Here is a 19,274-nt window from a genome sequence, read left to right as displayed (position 1 = left end):
ATAGCTTGAGGAAACATTGTGTGAGATTACGAGATGAAGTAGATCGTGAGAGAGATGAGCGCAACTTCTTCCAACTTGAAAGAGACAAAGTCAGCAATATGATCTGTTAATATTAACTTATTCACATCACATTAGGTGAATACATTCTGGGATATCACTAAGAGACAGTTAGAAGAGGCTCAAGCACATCAGAAACAAAGAGAGAGAAATTGAAGATGCTGAAGAGAGACATCAAGTGGAAATTAAAGTGAGTAAATAGAGTTAACCCCTTTTATTATTATCATTATTAATTGCAGGTATACAAGCAAAAGTGAAGCATTTATTGTACGAACATCAAAACAATATTACTGAATTAAAGAGAGATGGTCAGTAATTCATTTATCTTCTATCCATCCATCTATCCATTATAGGTAGCGTGGCTGTGACATTGGAACAAAGCAAGCACACAGAGAGCAAGAATCTGAACTACAGACAGAAAAAGATCTTTAAAAGTAGAACTCAAAAGAGGCTGGAACTTGCTCACCAAGAAACAGTGAAGGCTTTAAAGAAAGTAAGCAGTTACTTGCTATATATATCTCCTATTGGTTGTTATTAGGAACATGATCAAGCTATTACTGTGATGAAAGAACAGTTTGAGCAAAGATCTTCAGATTTGGAAGCTAAATATGATCGTTAAAATGTCAGCTTTGAGGGATGAACTAGAACTGCTAGTTAGAAAAACAGAAGTTCATGAAGTGGAAGAAGTAATCCGTCTGTTGGCCTCGTCTGTTCAATTTATTCTCTCTCTCTTAAATAGCGTAAAAATGCTCAGATCAATCAACTAATGAAGAATCATGAGAAAGCATTCAGTGATATTAAGAACTATTACAATGATATTACATTAAACAATCTTGCTCTCATCAATTCCTTAAAGTAAGTAACAGAGGGTCCCAGTTAATGTCATACACAGAATAGGAACAAGTAGAGACAATGAAGAAAGATCAAGAAGAGATTGAGAAACAGCTTTCAGAGACACAAGCAGAGAAGAGAAGACTGCAGGAACCATTACAGAAGGTCACAGATATCCTAACAGTCTTAAGAAATAAAGTTCAATATTTTATTGTATAGCACGAGAAGAGTTGCTTGAATTACAGAAGAAGAAATTGTCAAGTTATGAGCGTGACAAAGTCTCTCTTCAAGCAAGTTCATAAAGCGTCTAGTTCTACTAATATTATATCTCATATTCTATTATAGAATGCTAAGGCTCAATTAAAAGTCCAAGGATCTGAACTGAAGAAGAGTCTACGTTGGGAGCATGAAGTGTTAGGACAGAGATTTACACAGGTATACTGGATAAAGAACTGTTGTTGTCTCCATTATTTCTCTATTAAGGTGTGTGTTTTAGATACATTATTTTTATGCTGTTTTTAGATTCAAAAAGAACGGGATGAACTATACAGTCGTTTTGTATCAGCCATTCATGAAGTGCAACACAAAAAGTGGATTCAAAAATTTACTTCTTGAAAAGAAGCTCACAGCACTAGCAGATACTTTAGAAAAGAAGGTAAAGATAACTAATTATTAATTATTTAATATATTATTACAGGAGGCTTCAATTGAATGAGGTGCTAGCTGCTTCCAATCTTGATCCATCAGCATTGACTATGGTGACTAGAAAACTTGAGGGTACAAGGTTTCACACAGCATCCTCAAAACATACTCTTTTTTTCTCTCCCTCTTCCTATTTCTCAGGATTCTTTGACTCCAAAAATGGTGCTATTCGTGACCTACAATATGAACTAGCTCGAGTTTTGCAAGGTACATTTACAAATTTAAGACACTATTATTGTTAATATTATTATGTAAAGGCTCATAATGATCTTATCAAACCTATGAAGCTAAACTCTCAAGTTTTGGAGTCCCTGTTGAAGATTGGGTTTCAAGCCTCTGCAAAGTACAGTGGCTGGTCAAACTTTGGGCCAAGACCAGCTGGTCTGGTAGCATCACCTTCATAAGAGAACATCCCTGTAATATATTGTTAATGACTGTGGAGTGTATTTTGTTATTAAAATGCTAAGTATTATTATTAATTCCATTTCATATTAAAGTGTGGTTTTCTTTGCAGGCTACTTAGACACTTTTCCTCTTAAACCTTAAATTTGCATGGATGGGCCCAGCCTAACATTTTATATTCACATTTTAAAGACCGACCAGTTCTATTGACATTTCGTCCAAGTAATTTAAATAGATTTTTTAAAACAAAAATATATAAATAGATTATGAAAAGAAAAACAAAAAAAAACCCTTGTGTGTTGCCCAAACGATTCCTACTCGCTCCCCACTCAGGCTTCCACTTAGGCTCCAGGATTCCCTGCTATTGCTAGCTGGGACCGCACCTGGCTTGGTAACCCTCGTCTTCGCGAGGTAATCCTGGCTGGAGCGTCGCCCTAACTTAAAACCAGCCGTACGGATTCCAGCTCTTAGGGAATTTCGCATTCAGGAACCGGGAACCACAAATACACCAGCCTCATCTCGTTTAAAGGGAGACTACCAGCCCTATCCTAGTCGGCCTTTCGGATACTCCGTAGAGTATGCTGGTAACCATCTCAGAGGTCTGATGCATTGCAGAACGCTGGCCCACAACACACTGGCACTCATGACTGTTTCAGTTTCTTTTATATGTACGTCAGATTTTCTCTTCATGCTCTGTGGGGCGCGTCGATCAGCGCTATGAATCTCATTAACGGCTGTTATGACTCGATGGAGTAAGAATGAACTAAAACTATATTTTAAAGGTCAGGAATAAAACTAGTCTTATTTAAACAAACTAGAACAATACTAATCCTATTAATTTTTTTATCATTCTTATATTAAGCCACTCACAATTCAAATTACATGTTTACACTATATCAAATGCTAAGCTATTACATTCAAAATAGTTTAAAAAGGACAAATTTTAAACATCATCTAACTTCTACTTTTTTTATGAAGTTAGTTATATAGGTCCTTGTTAAGTAATGTTATTATTACTGCTCAAAAATATTGCGTTTCATATTTAAAAATCTTTATATAATGTCCTTTGTTCTACTAATAAATGTACATGTAAATTAATGAACCTGTTTAGTTTTTTTTAAAGACTTTAACATCATTTCTGAACGCAAACAATTACTCTACTTAACAAGGACCTATATAGCTAACTTCATAAAAAATTTGAAGTGATTTCGCTACCTATCATCTTAAGCCATTTTTTAGCTCAATACCAATGGACCAAAAGGTTAAAAATTGAGAATTTAGTTCATGTTTCACCAAATCAGTTAAAATTTTTTGTTGAGTTAGCTACAGAGGTTCTTGTTAAGTGACATTAGTATTACTGCTCTAAAATGTTGTGTTTCATATTAAAAATATTTATATAATGTCCTTGTTCTACTAGTAAATGTACATGAAATTAATGGATCTTTTTAGTTTTTTTTTTTACAGACTTTAACAACAGTTTCTGAACACAAACAATTACTTTACTTAACAAGGACCTATATAGCTAAGAAACTTCATAAAAAATTTGAAGTGATTTTGCTGCCTATCATCTTAGGCTATTTTTAGCTTAATACATGGACCAAATGTTAAAAATTGAGAATTGGTTCAACATCACCAAATTACTTGAAAAGTTTGTGGAGTTAGCTATATAGGTCTTGTTAAGTGACAATAGTATTACTGCTCTAATATGTTACCAAAATGTACTACTACATACACAAATGTACCTTTACTGTATACAAAATGTACCTTACTGCATACACAAATGTACCCTTTACTGTATACACAAAATGTACCTTTTACTGTATACACAAATGTACCTTTACTGCATACACAAATGTACTTTACGTATACACAAATGTACCTTTACTGTATACACAAATGTACCTTTACTGTATACACAAATGTACCTTACTGTACCAATATAATATACTGGCTGATCCAAAAATACTTCTACAATGTTGCAGCAAAACAAGTATAAAAAATAATGTTAAAAAAACTAATACAGCCAATAAATATGTGATCAATAATTACTCAATTGTCATAAAACAAACTCTTGAATTTCAAGATGTACTATATTATCTTCAAGTATGGAGTCTCTATTGTTGGGCACAGAGTTTTCTATCTTCAGATACAGAGTCCCCACACCTCAGATTGTTTCAAAATTAGTGATGGATGTACATATCTTTGCATTGGGAGAAAGCAACTTTCATTAATTCATCAACCTAATTTGCTTACTGATCAACTTTTTCCACCATAAAGATCTCGCATGATCTACCCTCTTTTGTTAATGGTCCTGAGAAAACAAACTTCCTAACTTCATCAGCAGTAGCACTTTCCTCCTTATACAAAAAAAACATCAAAAAGTAAATTGCTATGTATAGAATGGAGTAATTTTAAAATGTTTTAAAGTTCATTCCTAAATAACTTTACCTTTGATGAATTTTCATAAATTTTGATAATCAGAGAAGTGAACAAGTTGAGGACAGCATATATGAATAACACAACAAAGATATAGATGAAAACTTGACCAAATACATAGACTCCAATATCATATGTGTTGTCAAAGGAAACGAAGCATTGGATAGATCTCATCACCATTACTTAGAACAAATAAACTTTGTAATGTTTTAGAAAAATCACTGAACTAGAAATAAATGAGATATATTTTTGTAACATTAAAGTATCCATTCATCATCTATTCATCCATTCATTTATCTGATTATGCATCTATCATACATATCCATTCATCCATTTATTTATCCATTCTTATGTACTAACCCTCTCATTATTAAGGAGCAAATATCACTGAACCACAAATAGCAAAGGAGATAAACAAAATGAAAGTGCATAACATAAATTTGACCACCTCAGGGAATGCAAGTCTCATAGTACGAGTCAATACCTATATCATGAATATATTATAAACACTAATTTACATATATACATTAAATGACTTAAACATCATGAATATCATTATAAAACACTACTTATATACATTAAGTGATTTGAACAGACTAATATATCGTAAGATGGTAGCAGTATTGACTAAAACAGCTGTACCCAATACAATACGTATACTGGCTGATCCAAAAATAACCTATTAAACAAGACAAACCAGTAAACTGTTTTTTATAATTAGCTTACATTGAACTCTAACAGTTATCTTATAACAGTGAACCAAAAATTAGAAAACCATCACTAATAAAAAAATTAACAAAAAGCCAGATAGAAAAGAGAGGACGACAATTCCACCAGGAGAATGTTTGATTAAGTTTGGTGTGATAAAACTTCCTCATTGCCTGTAAAAATACTAAAAGTGTTTTATGAGGAGATAGTCCATACTCTCCCCAAATAGTATGCTCTGCAATATTTGATGATAACAAATACTGCCGACACAAAACACAGAATGATAACTGTAACATCATGATAATAGTGGATATAGTTAGAGCAATTTCTCCAGCTATAGTTGAAAAATTGGTCATTTTTCTTTTTATCTTTTAGTTGTATACCACTCATTTTGATTTGACATGACATTGCATTTTGTTTTTTTCTCATCAACATCTAGTGAATGCTTGATAATACCATGATGTTCCAAGTTTGAATATTTGATCTAAAGACATCACATGATTGTCACATAATAGTCACATGATTTAATAAGAATAACGCACTGTGATAGTAAAGAGAAAGCATTCAAATCTTTTTACTGACAATACGAATGTTATTGAGGTATAAAAGGAGAGTCATATCTATAAATCTGAAAAAAATAGTGATATTTTAAAGATGTAGCAATACTTGTCAATAGCAAAGCCTGCTGTATTAGTTGTTCAGTAACAGAGTTATTACTGTCAGCCATCAAATTAAACGTTACTATAACAAGTGATCATGAAAATAGTAAGAATGCAATATAATACCTGCGATAATGGTGTCAATCTAGAACACAGTATAGTTGGATGGTTCTAGATATACTCTTTTATATTGCCTCAGTAAAACTTGTACTGGTAGTATAATCTCCACTACTATCTAACATATAACTATATCCACCTAATGTTAAGTTAGGTAGCTGGTAATACTAGGAAAGAAAGACAAAGAAGTGGAAGATTATCATGACACAATTCTTCTTACTCTTTCAACTGCATATGTGATCTCATTTAGTAAGTTTTGTTGAGTATAAAGCGAATTATTTCTTGTAAATAGTTGGTTGAACAAAACTGCGAGCCTCACAACGAAAAACACTGATCTGTTACTTGGCAATGAATATATAAATAATGACACCTAAATAATGACGTCTTCCATTGATAATATGTCTTTTAATATAAATACATACTTGCAAAAGAATGAGAACAGTCTTAATAATTTGCAGTATAAATTTGTATGTACAACTCTTTTCACTTTCCTCTTGTGAATAGGGTCACAAATATGATAATAAAGTGCTTCCTTCAAATTTATTTCATTGTTAACAAGGTCCTTTATATCGACCCTTATATAATACTCATCAAGCGAGTTAATCTATTATGATTTAAATTTGGGTTAGGATGATCTTGATCAATCTCTTCTCTAAAATGTAATACAATATTTTGCAGCAGTCCTTATAACATATACACATTAATAGTTATGTATATGGTCTATTGCACCATTGCAATATAACTTACCTGGGTTCATCTTCATTTTCTTCATCAATATGTTGAGCTCTTACTAGCTTGTGGTGATCTTCTTTCATGAAGGATATCTTGCAAACTGCGCCATAAGAACCGACGCCCCAGTTTGTCATATGAATAAACTTATTTAGTGTTAATTAATGCAAAAAATGTTTTTAATTAGAAATAAGGAGCATCAGATTTCAATCCACCACCTGTTAATATATTCATCATTAACTAAATAGACATCATGTAATATAATATTAGTGACCATATTTTTGAATAAAACTGATTGTGTTAAAAAAGATGTAATAATTTGTGATTTCATTAACTTAACATGTTTTAATCTAAATCGCTAATAGATTGCTTGCGTCGTCTGGTTCTTTCTAGAGAGGATCATAGCAGGCTCAACATTCTAGAAACACTATTCCATCATTTAAGATCAGTTAGGTAATCACATAACTTTTCAACATAAGTAACATCTCGAAGTGCACCTCCATTTGGAGTTAAGGACCAGAATACAAACCGATGCACTTCATTTATTGTAGCTCTGTCCTACCATCTGAACTATAATGAATAAATGAATATTGATCATAAAGGGAGGAATCATAGTGTAAATGGACAGACTATTAAAATGGACACTTACAATTGATGCATCATAGCTGCTTTGACCAGTGAAGTAAAAAGATTAAGAACAGCATAAATAAATAAAAAACAAAAAGAATAACAAAAATTCGACTGTAAATATAAATAGCTAAATTATCATATGTAAATGCTCTGAACACAAGCCATATACTATCTCCATTGATCAAAGAAATAGATCTCCACAGAATTACCCAAATTACCAAACTATTAGTAAAAAGACTCATTATTTTTCACTACTAGTACTGAATATACCATTTCTCCACCATAAGGTCCGAATACTACTAGACCACAGAGAGCAATGCAAAATATAACAATGAAGTACATATCATAAACTTGATCAGTTTAGGAGATGTCTGCACTAAAGTACGAGTCAATGCCTATAAATAAAAATTAAAAGTTACAGATCACAAGTAGGGACGTCCTCTTTACATTGAGTTGCTTGAAGAAACTGAAGTATCGCAGCATAGCACCAGATTGTATTATCAGTGTTGAGCCAAGTAAAATTCGTACACTGACTGGATCTGTAATTACCTAAACATAGTCACCCTAGTAACCAAATCATGTGACTAGAGCTAAGTAATTAACAATACTTCCATTATATTGCAAGAGTATTTTTAGAAGGGACCCTGTAATTAAGAAACATCACTAAATGATGTAAAGATGCCACATGGAAAACAAATGTCTTCTCTCCTCCCCAGTTCAGTGAATTTCTTAATCTTTTACATTGATAAACTCACCCATAGCCTAATAATAATTATGAGGATATAAAGTGGAGCATCCCCTTTACTTTGCCGAGGGTAATAACCCCCTGTGATATGAATGTAATGTAAATAAAATAGAGATAATACACTTATGGTAACTATGACATCAAGTATTGTGAGAAATGCTGTAAAAACTATTGAAGGCTCTACAGAAATGGTAAAAATTATTAATTAAAAAGATTTCTTAATTCCCTTACTAGTACTGGATAAAATTTGTCCATTACATGACAATCTTTTGGACATTATTTGTTAAGAAATATTCCAACTTCCCATTGTGAGCTTTCATTAGAGTATATCAACTAAACAGGTGGAGGAGATTAGAACATCACACGTCAAAGGAAACTGGAAATACATAAGACAATATCAAAAGAAAACACCCAATACTGTAACTTATATCAGTAAAAGTATCAGGATTGTTTGATCAAATAAGTATACTCCTAGTAACATTAGTAGTAATCTCATATTAAGTGGGGTTACCTTACATTAAAGAGGAAACATTCAGGGCAGACCCAGCAATTGTCTCGTAATGTGTATACTTTTAATAGATAGCCCTAAATCAAGTGAGAATCAGTCTATGGATACATCAGTTAGATCACATTGAGGACATAGTTTACTATGGTCAACAGTACCTGTTAAAGGCCATATCTAAACCGTTATTTTCTAATTGTTTCTTGTATGGAGATATTCTCAGATGATTTCAGTTGGAATGTTGCTACATAATATGTTTATTAAAACAAAAGATATATTATATATTCTCCACTTGTGATGACTGTGGAGTCAAAGTATAAAAGTATTACATGATGGTCGCGAAGGTTCTAGATCAGCCATTTTGTATTGTCCTCAATAAAACTTGTACTGTAATGTATCTTCATTGCTATCTAAACAATAACTATATCCACCTAACGTTTAGGGTTAGGTAGCTGGTAATACTAGAGGAAGAGACAACACTCATTTTACGTCCAATTAAATGCAATATATATTAATTAATCATACAATCGATTACCCGATTAACAGCAAAGGCAATTTCCTCACATAACTTTCATTTTGAGTATATGCATTTATATACCCTGATATTTTCTGTGATGATTTAATAAATAATTTTCTCAAAATATGTTGACTTTTGTAAAATAGACTGAAAGTTCATTTTTGTATTGTCTATGTGAACAATATCACCTAATAAGGATTATTAATAATTATTTAAGGGGCAATTCCATACTTGAACAACAAAAAGATTGTTTTAATAATTTGCAGACAAGCTTGTACGGGACAAGTCGTTTCTACTTTCCATCGTTTGAGAGGATTACCAATATGAAATATAGTGAGGCTTTTAATTCAAGTTCATTTTGAGAAAGATCTTGAAAGGTTTAAGCGAATTTCAACCTAGTCAATTTCTCTCTATTGCTTCCACTATCATCAGAGTTAATACTATTTGATGTGACAAAAACCCCTATCAGATGATCGTCTAAAGAGACAAAATAAAATATTAATATAATAACAATAAATAAAAATTACAAGTAATTTGGTACCTTCTTTCAGTAACTTCTTCAGCCAAACGAGACTCGCAGGCTAGCTCGATATTGTGTAATCTTCCGTTTTTTACTTTTTTGAATACCATCGTATTCCTCTTTTTCTCTCTCAAATCCTCGAGTTCAACAATATCTGTAGTATCACTATCTCCTCATATCCATCTTTTAACACGAGAGAGGAGTAAACCCCTTTTATTATTGAATGACATGGAACGTGGAAACACGTGTTTCAAGACTAATAATTATTACTATTTATTATTAACGGCCACACCCATAATAATGAGTCCGCGTATTTAGGCGGGAAGACTGCCTCGTGTCCAGAGAGGAACTTAGTCAATTCCTCGTCTCGTCCTAAAGATGGTCTCTGTTTGATACTACTGCCTTTATTAACAGGATAAAGCGGGTTTTATGCAGACTGGGAGGTAAGGAAATAGTTACTATCTTTTATAACCACACCCATCATTTACCTTGTTTTCTTCTTTAGTCTGAAGAAATGTTAATCGTGGGATAATGTTGATAGGTTGCTGTAGTTGTTGGACGAGATGAAGAAGTTTGTTTACGCCAAATCTACAGCAATGCAGGTGGGTGGAGTACTATAAAACACAATGGGCTTTTTAATTAGAATAATACAGCTGTCCTTATTATTTTATATTCCCCTCGTTAGACTTGGTTTGTTTGGTTATGAGCTGACTGACACTTTATGCGTGTTTTGTGCTAATGAGATTCATGTTTTTAACTATAAAAAAAGGCAAGTTTCTGAAGCCAGTTGAGGAAGCTCTAGAGGAAAAAAATTGATCTTCCGAACTTAATTTTACACCTCAGGAACCAAGGGAGGCATTATTGCATTAATTAAGTATATGCTCTTTCTTTGTATTTATTTATTATCGTTGATTATATTATTATCTGTGATTATATTTTCTAAATCTTTGATCTTGATCTTCGTTTGTGTTGACTTAACCTTAAAATATATTGTCTTCTACCCACTTAGGGGTGAAAATGATGCTGGTAACTAGAGACAATACTACTAAGCAACAAAGACTAGCAAAAATGTCAGTAATATAAACAATATAAATTATTTTTTCTCTTTTTTTCAGGGAAAACGTATTGGTGTTTTTTACAAAAGATGATTTTACTGGTGAGTTTGTGGATAGCTGAAATCAGCTCTCGAATCTTCCAAGTTTGAACAGGTTTAGACAAGTTTTGATAACCTGTTTTCATACGACATATAGTTTGACGTCAGTTCAGCTTTTGGCCTACATGTCTGGTCCAAAAGATGAGAAAGAAATTGAGTTGATAAAGGTATTCATCTAACAATGTAGATGTCTGTCCCTTTGTCTCTTTATCCATTCATTTGTCTTGTCTTGTTATGCAGAAAGCCTGTCAGGTAACTTGTACTTGTGTTCAGTAAACATGTGAGAAAAGAGATAGCTACTACTATTGTTGATGAGGAAAAGGTAGCCATTTTATTTATGATTTACTAGAGGTATATATCATTATAGAAAATAAAACATAGTAAGTTAGCTGATGGTATTGATAAAGCCTATCACAATGATAAGAAACTCTTCCAGCTGGAATTGATTCTGAACAGGTAAGCAGAGTAGGAGAACTTTATTATATAGTAGGTGGATTAATGGTAAATTAGTTACATATATTTTTACTGTATATAGGTGGGATATGTTATGCCTCCTATTATACAAAGTGTGTGTAACTATCAGTTGAAGTTTCAATACTGTCAGGTAGATTGAATGTAGTTGTGTGTGTGTTGTGTGTTTGCAGGTTAAATTTATATTGTTGTATTGGTAGTTCTGATGAGCGACTACATTCTGGGACAATTATATGTTGTCTTGAGTGAGATATAAATCATATTGTTCTAACATCTGTAGAACAATGTTTTGTAGAACCTAGTAAAGTAAGGAGAAGAGAGAGAGAAGTCCACATTTACTTCTCTCTTTCAGGAAATACGACAATTACAGTTTTTGTACTCTCAATTACGAGAAAATTCTAGATGTGTTACGAGAACGGGACCCATTATCTGAAGTATACTCTTCAGCTTATCAACATATAGAGAAGAACAACCGAAACTAAAAAACCACTTCCACTAAAACAATAGGGTAAACCCTGTAATTAGGATAATAAATTATTAGACCATATTAGATTTGCTACTGGTCTTGAATTCCGTGAGCCTTCTCTTCAAATATCACCAAAGTGTACGATACTCCAGTAAAACAGGGACATGTATTAGTCAGTAATGATAGTATGTACTACAATTCGATAAGGAATGGTATTCTCTGTTAACTTGGGTTTGCTAATCTCTCTAATCCTGATGCTGAAGATGAACCAAGGCAAAGTATATGCACTATTTATCGGAGATATTAGTTCAAGTTAAGGAGGTGAGGGCGAGAGTTGTGGTGAAAGAGAGAGTGTGAGAGTTTTCCATCTTTACTGTTGTAGAATACACCAGCTACTGAACTAACAGCAGCTTCAAAAAGAAACTTTCAAGTATAGCTATTTTTCTTGGGGTGAGTAAACTCCTGTATTTGTAATGTTAACTACTTTTTAAAAAAAAAAAAAAAAAAAAAAAAAAAAAAAAAAAACTACATTAGGATGAAAGAATGGTGAAGAACAGAAAATGATGTAAGATTAATCTTATATAGTGGAATATTAACTATTGGCATTATATTATTAATAGATCAAAAATAACTTTGTTATATTAATATATTAATATTGTTTTTTTTATAGGAGAACTGTTTAATACCAGGAGTCTCGGAGAAACTGCTCTCTTAGAAAGTCGGACAAGAGTAAGTCCCTCCCTGTAATTTAAAATTAATTTAAAGGAATGTCACTTGCAGACTGAGATACCTTCTGAAAGATCGCAGGAAAGAACATCAGGCACAACTTCGACGACAGATGAATGAGAAGCTAAAGTAAATAGATAAAATTGTTGAATGAACAGATTATTACAGTATAAATTAAATATCTCCTTAGAAACGAATGTTAGAAGATTGCTCAGATACTATTGCTACAGCGTCCCAAGTTGTCATCATGGTAGCGTACAAGCACATTTCCGTACTTCCACCACGAGAACCAGATGTCCAAAACTTGAAAAATTTTTGTTGGTATGTAAAGCAAATCTTGGTGTAGTCATAACCACACCCACTTATTTAGATCGTAAACATTAGGCAGTTATTCTGCCAGTATTTTGGTCTTCCTATGCCTTTCCATATATCAATGTTAAAGAACATTAGTAAAAGTGAAGAAGGCTCATATACTTATCTTCGTATTAATCTCTTTTATCCTGGAAGGTAAGGGTATAACTTAAACTAATGAATGGGTGTGGCTATTGATGAATTATTCTTTTTAAAGTACAAATGGGTAGAATGGATGGTGTTGTGTTCCCAAATCCTGATGCTACCTTTGTCAAGGAACTGTCAAATTTAATATGAGGATAAACCTATCATTATAATTTGTAATTATTAGATCATTTTCGTGTTCTAATACCTCGTCTAGTCTTACTGAAGCTGACATTAATCTTACTAGTGTTTTTTAAATCATATAAAGGATGTTCAAAAAAGTTTTCGTACAAGAGAACAAAGAAAAGAGAATTGGAAGGCTATCAAGAACAAGACTCTTTAGTATTAAGTACTTCTAAAGGAAACCCTTCCTCGTCTTAAAGATCTTTACATGTAGACCATCATTGGATCACTCGAATACATGTGGGTGTGTTATTTAACATGTAATTGCTAATATACTAGTGAGTATTGCCTACCAAGAATACCTCAATATTTAAGGAATATGATTTTCTTAGTTTCCTCTGAACAAGAGGACACCCCTTTAATAGGAGTATTAAATTAAGACTATGAAAGAATTCCAAATTGCATAGTTAAATTTCAAGAGAATTGGAAGAAGAACTCTCTTACAAAAAAATCATAATGCTTTATATATTACTCAATATGTGACATAGAAGATTCTAGAATTATACATGTGATAATTGGTTCTAGACAAATAACAATATAATGTGTATACAGAGTTTACTGCAATAAACAAACAAATAACAATATATGTGTATACAGAGTTTTTACTACAATAAACAAACAAATAACATATATGTGTTACAAAGTTTACTGCAATAAACAAACAATAAACAATATATGTGTATACAGAGTTTTACTACAATAAACAAACAATAACAATATATTTGTATACAGAGTTTACTACACTAAACAAACAACAAATAACAATATATTTGTATACAGAGTTTACTACAATAAACAAACAAATAACAATATATGTGTATACAAAGTTTACTGTAATAACAACAAATTTGTAGTTCATCACAAAGACTATACATGTTCTATTATACATAGATTCTTACTATTATTAGGGTACACTTGAAGCTCACACTAATGGTTTACGATATACAACATTAAAAAGGAGATAAAGTGGATCTATTTATAATAATATAAAACATGGCTTCTTTCGGTGAGTTGTAGGTGTGGCTCATTGATTTAATTAAGTGGATGTGGTCTTTTGCAGCCTTCTAAGGAGAAATGTTGTTTCTATTACATTTTCATTTGAAAGTAAGATTAATTAAAAGGGTGTGGCTCATTAATTTTAATTTTCAGAGCCCCATCATTATTGGCAAAAGAAACACAAGATATTTCGTTTTATACAGAGGTAACCATAGCAACTATAAATCTATGACATCAATTTTATTGTAGGTTGGAGAAATTATAACCAGATTTAGCTCGTACTCATCATATGCATGACAAGATGACTTGATGGCAGAACAGGTTTAGTCCAGTTTTAGAACAATACAGGATAATATATCTGCTTAACAGGGCTGAACGAGAATTACGACAGAAATTAGATGGAGCATTTGATACTTTTAGGACGTAAGTAGAAGAATTACCTCAATGTCCATTTTGACTTTGAGAAACCTTTAGAGACTTAGGGTAGTTGAGGACATATATACACACATATATATATAGCCTCTGTTTATGTTTTACTAGGTTCCCTGGATGTTCCCTTTCGTATACAGTGTTCTTAACTGCCCACCACAAACTGTATAGTTTAACCTCACAGAACAAGTGGGTGTGGTCTAATAGCACCTCTTGTAATTGCTTTTTCTCTCTCTCTCTCTCTCTCTCTCTCTAGCCACCATTTTGTAGTCACATTAGAGTGAGAAGTAGAGTTTAGTTCCATTTTTTGAGAGAGTTCAGTTAATATTATTATTATATTTTTATTATACTAGATTAATTAACTTTGCCCCTTTCATTATTAGTTTCAATTAAAGAACTTTGATATGGTCCTTGGTCTTCAAGATTACAAGCGCAAGGTGCCATGGTAACCTCAATTCCTTGAAAAACTTGGATCAAGTCAAAGAATGGTTAAAGTAAGCAGATTAGTTATAATGATATTCATAGCTTTGAGGTCACCATCATATTATACTATGTCCTGTGTTAATGAGGTTATTCCCCTTGTTAATATGTGACTGTTGAACAATAATATTTCTAGAATATTCTACAAATTGCCATGGCTAGTATATTCTAGTGTATTCTAGTATATTCCCTATTGAGGTGGACCTTGTACTGGTCATAGTACCAGGTCACCCAAATGAATATATTCTTGTGTGTTTCTAGAACAATGTATTATCTTATTGAGAGTACATTGGTGGTTTTGACTAGAAAAATAAATTTTAAAATTGCTGTGCTATAAAAGGGCGAGTAGTCTGGCTTTACTAGTAGTCAGTGGATAGCAGCTGCTTATCATTACTTTATAAAAAGGCATCCAGTAAGGAGTAAACTTTTTCTGGAGCTCTTAGGCAAGATGACTTATATCAAGGCTACTTTGGGTAATGAAAATTCGTAAATTCACAATTGATAATACTAAGGAGTTCTCTTTGGAAGATTTAAAGGCACAATTATTTCACTTTCCTAACCTCAAAATGAGAGTACTGCTAACCTTGTCCTTCTGTATCGAGACTCTGATGGTGATGTTATCACGGTATCTTCAGATCTAGAATTGCAGACTGCCTTCTCCCATCTTGGTGTGATGATACTCTGCGAATTGTAATTCGTGTCCAAGCTCAAGAAGATGAAGAAATGGATGAAGAACATTTTGGTGGTATTTTCAGTCCTTTTCATATACTTGGTCATCCTTACGATAATTATCCTATCTTTGGTGCCCCCACCCATTTCACTCCATTTCCACCAGCTTCTTGACCACACTCCTAGCTGGTTAGATCGCCAACGAGCTTGAAAGTCCACGAGGAAAAGCTACGCCAGCAAGCGCTTGTATGAAGAAAAATGAGGCAAGCACGTCAGGAACAAATGCAAGCTATTAAGAAAAAGGCTTTGAAGGAACAAGAAGAGGCTAAAAAGAAACTAGCAGAAGAAGGACAGCAAGTCAAGGAATAAAACGTCGTGCCAGTGAACAGGGTCTTATGCCTAACTTTCCGCCAGGTTGGCAGGTGACGCCATTTGGTACATGGGACCCCGTTGTGCAAGAGACCCCTGGCTATACCCAACGTACTTGGGGACCATATGGCTATGTAGCTTGCTTTGATCCCAAGACAACCCAAAAGAGGAGAAAGAAGAAGAAAGGAAGAAGAGGAGAAGGAGAAGAGGCTCCTAAGGAAGAGACATGGAGGAGACCACTACTACCAGTTTAAAGCTTTTGTATATATATATTACACGATCATGATTGGAATAATTCATTTTAAAAAGACATCATAGGTTATTGCTGCCCCATTTTGTTTCTTTGTTATTTTTTTGTTTGAATATTTACAAAAAAATGTAGTTATCAACATTGAAATTAAGTACATGTACAATTTGATGGTCAAGCGATGATATGCAACTGCCCAAGAATAGAAGCTATTCATAACACATATATGTATGTTATGAACTCTAACCCTAAACCCTCTTGACCATTGGTGTAAACATAATTAGGTTTATTCAAGGTCATATCTTGATAACAGGTCACAAAACCGGCCCATCATTGTTTCTGTACAATAGTACCATGTATTTTAATACACCCCTTTTTTCTCTTTTTTAAAGTTCCTGTGACATTCGATATACTGAGGGTATTCAAAGTTTAAACTGGACTAAAATTATGAAGACAATTAATGACAACCCTCAGGAATTTTTTTTTGATCAAGGTGGGTGGAGTTTCTTAGATCCAGAAAGTGAGGTGAGTGTCTTAACATAGATGCAATCTCTCTATCCTTATGTTAGGGGGAATCAGGTGGAGAGGGTGAAATCTAGTGAACAAAGTGATGAGTATCAACCCACAGATGATGACGAGGTAGAGGAAGGCGAAGAAGAGGGGTACAGACTCTGATGAAGATTATACCTCTTTATCTGAAGGATCAGAATCAGGTATGAGTGTACCCCTAGTGTTAATAGGTTTATTTAACTGGAACACTATTATCCTGTTTAAATTGTATTGTTTCTAGTGTAATATAGATTTAATATACCCACTTATACTAATATTGTTCTTTAAAGTGTTATAATTTAATGAGCCAAAGTTAAGTAGGACTTAATGGTTCCATTATTATGATGGGAGACAGCTGGCTTTTACTAACTGACTTGTTTATGTTTGGACAAAAAATTGTTTTTAAAGGAGATATTTATAAACATTATTTATTATTCTTTAGAGTATGAAGAAAGTGAAGATGAAGAAAGTGGTAAGATTGGGATGAATTAGAAGAAGAAGCCATGAAAGGTAATTACCACTAATAAGGGGACCTCCTTGTGGGCTATTGTTATTACCCTTTTTGTATTTTAGCTGATCGAGACAGAGAGCGAATGAGTGATAATGAGACCACACCCAGAAAGCGTAGAGACCACAACCAGTTCTCGCGCAATAGTAGTAGGAACCAAACTACTGCTAAACGTTCACATACTAAACCTTCAAGTAATAAAAAAAGGAAACGCTAGCCAACCTATTGTTCTACTGTTATTAAAACAATCTTCTATGTACTATTAAAATGTCTTGTCAAATTATAATAAACAGTCGAGATCAATGAATGTCATTATAGATTAATGATATTCATAGTTGGATGTCACAGGCAGTTGTAAATTCTAGTATATTCACGTACATTGTCCGTTTCATTTTGCAAGAGGTAGTTATATTAATGTTATTTTAATGTTGACAAGTGTTTCAATTAACTTGATAATCATCATCATCACAGTAACAGGTGTCATCAACCTCTCTCTAGTCAGCTGATAAAATGGTTGCCCTTTAAGTGGACCATATGCTCCTTTGAGAGAGAAAGTAAAACATTAATAAAATACACAACACTGACTTATAGCTAATAATTTTTATTTTTTGTCTTTTTTCTTTCTTTCTTTTTTTTTTTCTTTTTTTTCGTATATTTCTTTTTCTCAGGTGAATGGTGAATAAAGCTATGTAACTAACGTAGTGGTGTGGTTATTTCTTTTATCCAGATGAGATCCCATAACAGCTATAATCCTTAATAAGGTGCATACCAGTTTTGTTTTAGCTCGTCCACTGAAATCAAAAAATATATAAAATATTTGTAAATCAAATTTACTGTCATACCGGAATCCTCTGCCACGCCCTCTAATAGGCATCATAGCTACATACCCACCCATATATGGGTTGAATCCCATCATCATTCCCCTCATACCACGCCCACGTCCTCGACCACGCCCTCTACTGGTAGCTGACATTCCAGGTCGATTTGTTCTTTTAGCGACAACCTAAACAATAATAATTTAAATACAATAAGTAATTAAATACTTTGATTTGACGCCCACGAAATAACGATTCATCTAACTCTACAGCTGCTTTTTACTGAATCAGCATCTGTAAATTCTACATATGCAAATCTACATACAAAAAAAATCAATTTTATATAATGAACAGGGACATACCCTTTTGGATGTCCCGAGTATTTATCACAGAGTATTGTTACTCTGTTAATGCCACCACAACCATTGAAATGTTGACCTAGTTCTTCTGCAGTTGCTTGATAATCTACCTGCAATTAAATAACAATTAATAGGGGTATGGTTACAATAAAGAAAACTCACATTTCCAACATATACCGATCGACCATCAGACTCCATTTTTTCTTCCATTGTGGGGGAAAAGCAGCACCGCCAGCTACAATAACACCATCATCTATAGAAACAATAAAGTAGGTGTGGTCTTACCTGTCTTCCCTCCCATTAACTCTTTTTCAAACTTCTCCTTGCTCTCTTTTTAACTTTTCAGCTTCTTCTTTCATTTCTTTAACTCTAGCTTTGATAGCTTCTATTTCCTATAAAGTCAGTAACATAGCAACTTAGTAACAAACACACAAGAGTTAATATTAAGTGTTAAATGGGAATACAACTTTTAATGTAGTGTTCACAATATAATGCATTGTTACATTACAATGCTATAATGTGTACCGGATCTTCTATTTGGACACCCTCCTTAGATTCATCTTGATCTAACAAACTTATTTCTCCATCAACATCACCATCACCTTCTTGATCACCATTTTCCTCCTCACCAACTCCGAGAGCACTATCCAGAAGTGAACTCTCGTCTGGGTCTGTCTCCTTTGAATTGGTGACCTCCTCTAGCAAGTCTACAGAAGATTGGTGTTGCATGGTGGACATGGTAGAAATCAATATCACGTGTAGTCCTTTATGATATAAATATTATGTGATAATACCAAATTTACT

The 19,274-nt window shown here is 33.2% G+C and overlaps 2 pseudogenes; one reads left to right on the top strand and one right to left on the bottom strand.

Moving 5' to 3' along the window:
• Positions 1 to 601: 601 nt before the first annotated feature.
• On the top strand, positions 602 to 1,994 carry LOC121376448 (annotated as a pseudogene).
• Positions 1,995 to 16,920: 14,926 nt separating this feature from the next.
• Positions 16,921 to 19,208, bottom strand: LOC121374675 (annotated as a pseudogene).
• Positions 19,209 to 19,274: the final 66 nt, after the last annotated feature.

The sequence above is a fragment of the Gigantopelta aegis genome, chromosome 6 (genome assembly GCF_016097555.1).
Source record: "Gigantopelta aegis isolate Gae_Host chromosome 6, Gae_host_genome, whole genome shotgun sequence".
NCBI classification, from domain to species: domain Eukaryota; kingdom Metazoa; phylum Mollusca; class Gastropoda; order Neomphalida; family Peltospiridae; genus Gigantopelta; species Gigantopelta aegis.
Note: the sequence above shows the minus strand (reverse complement) of the source record. Positions and strands in the feature narration are given on the sequence as shown.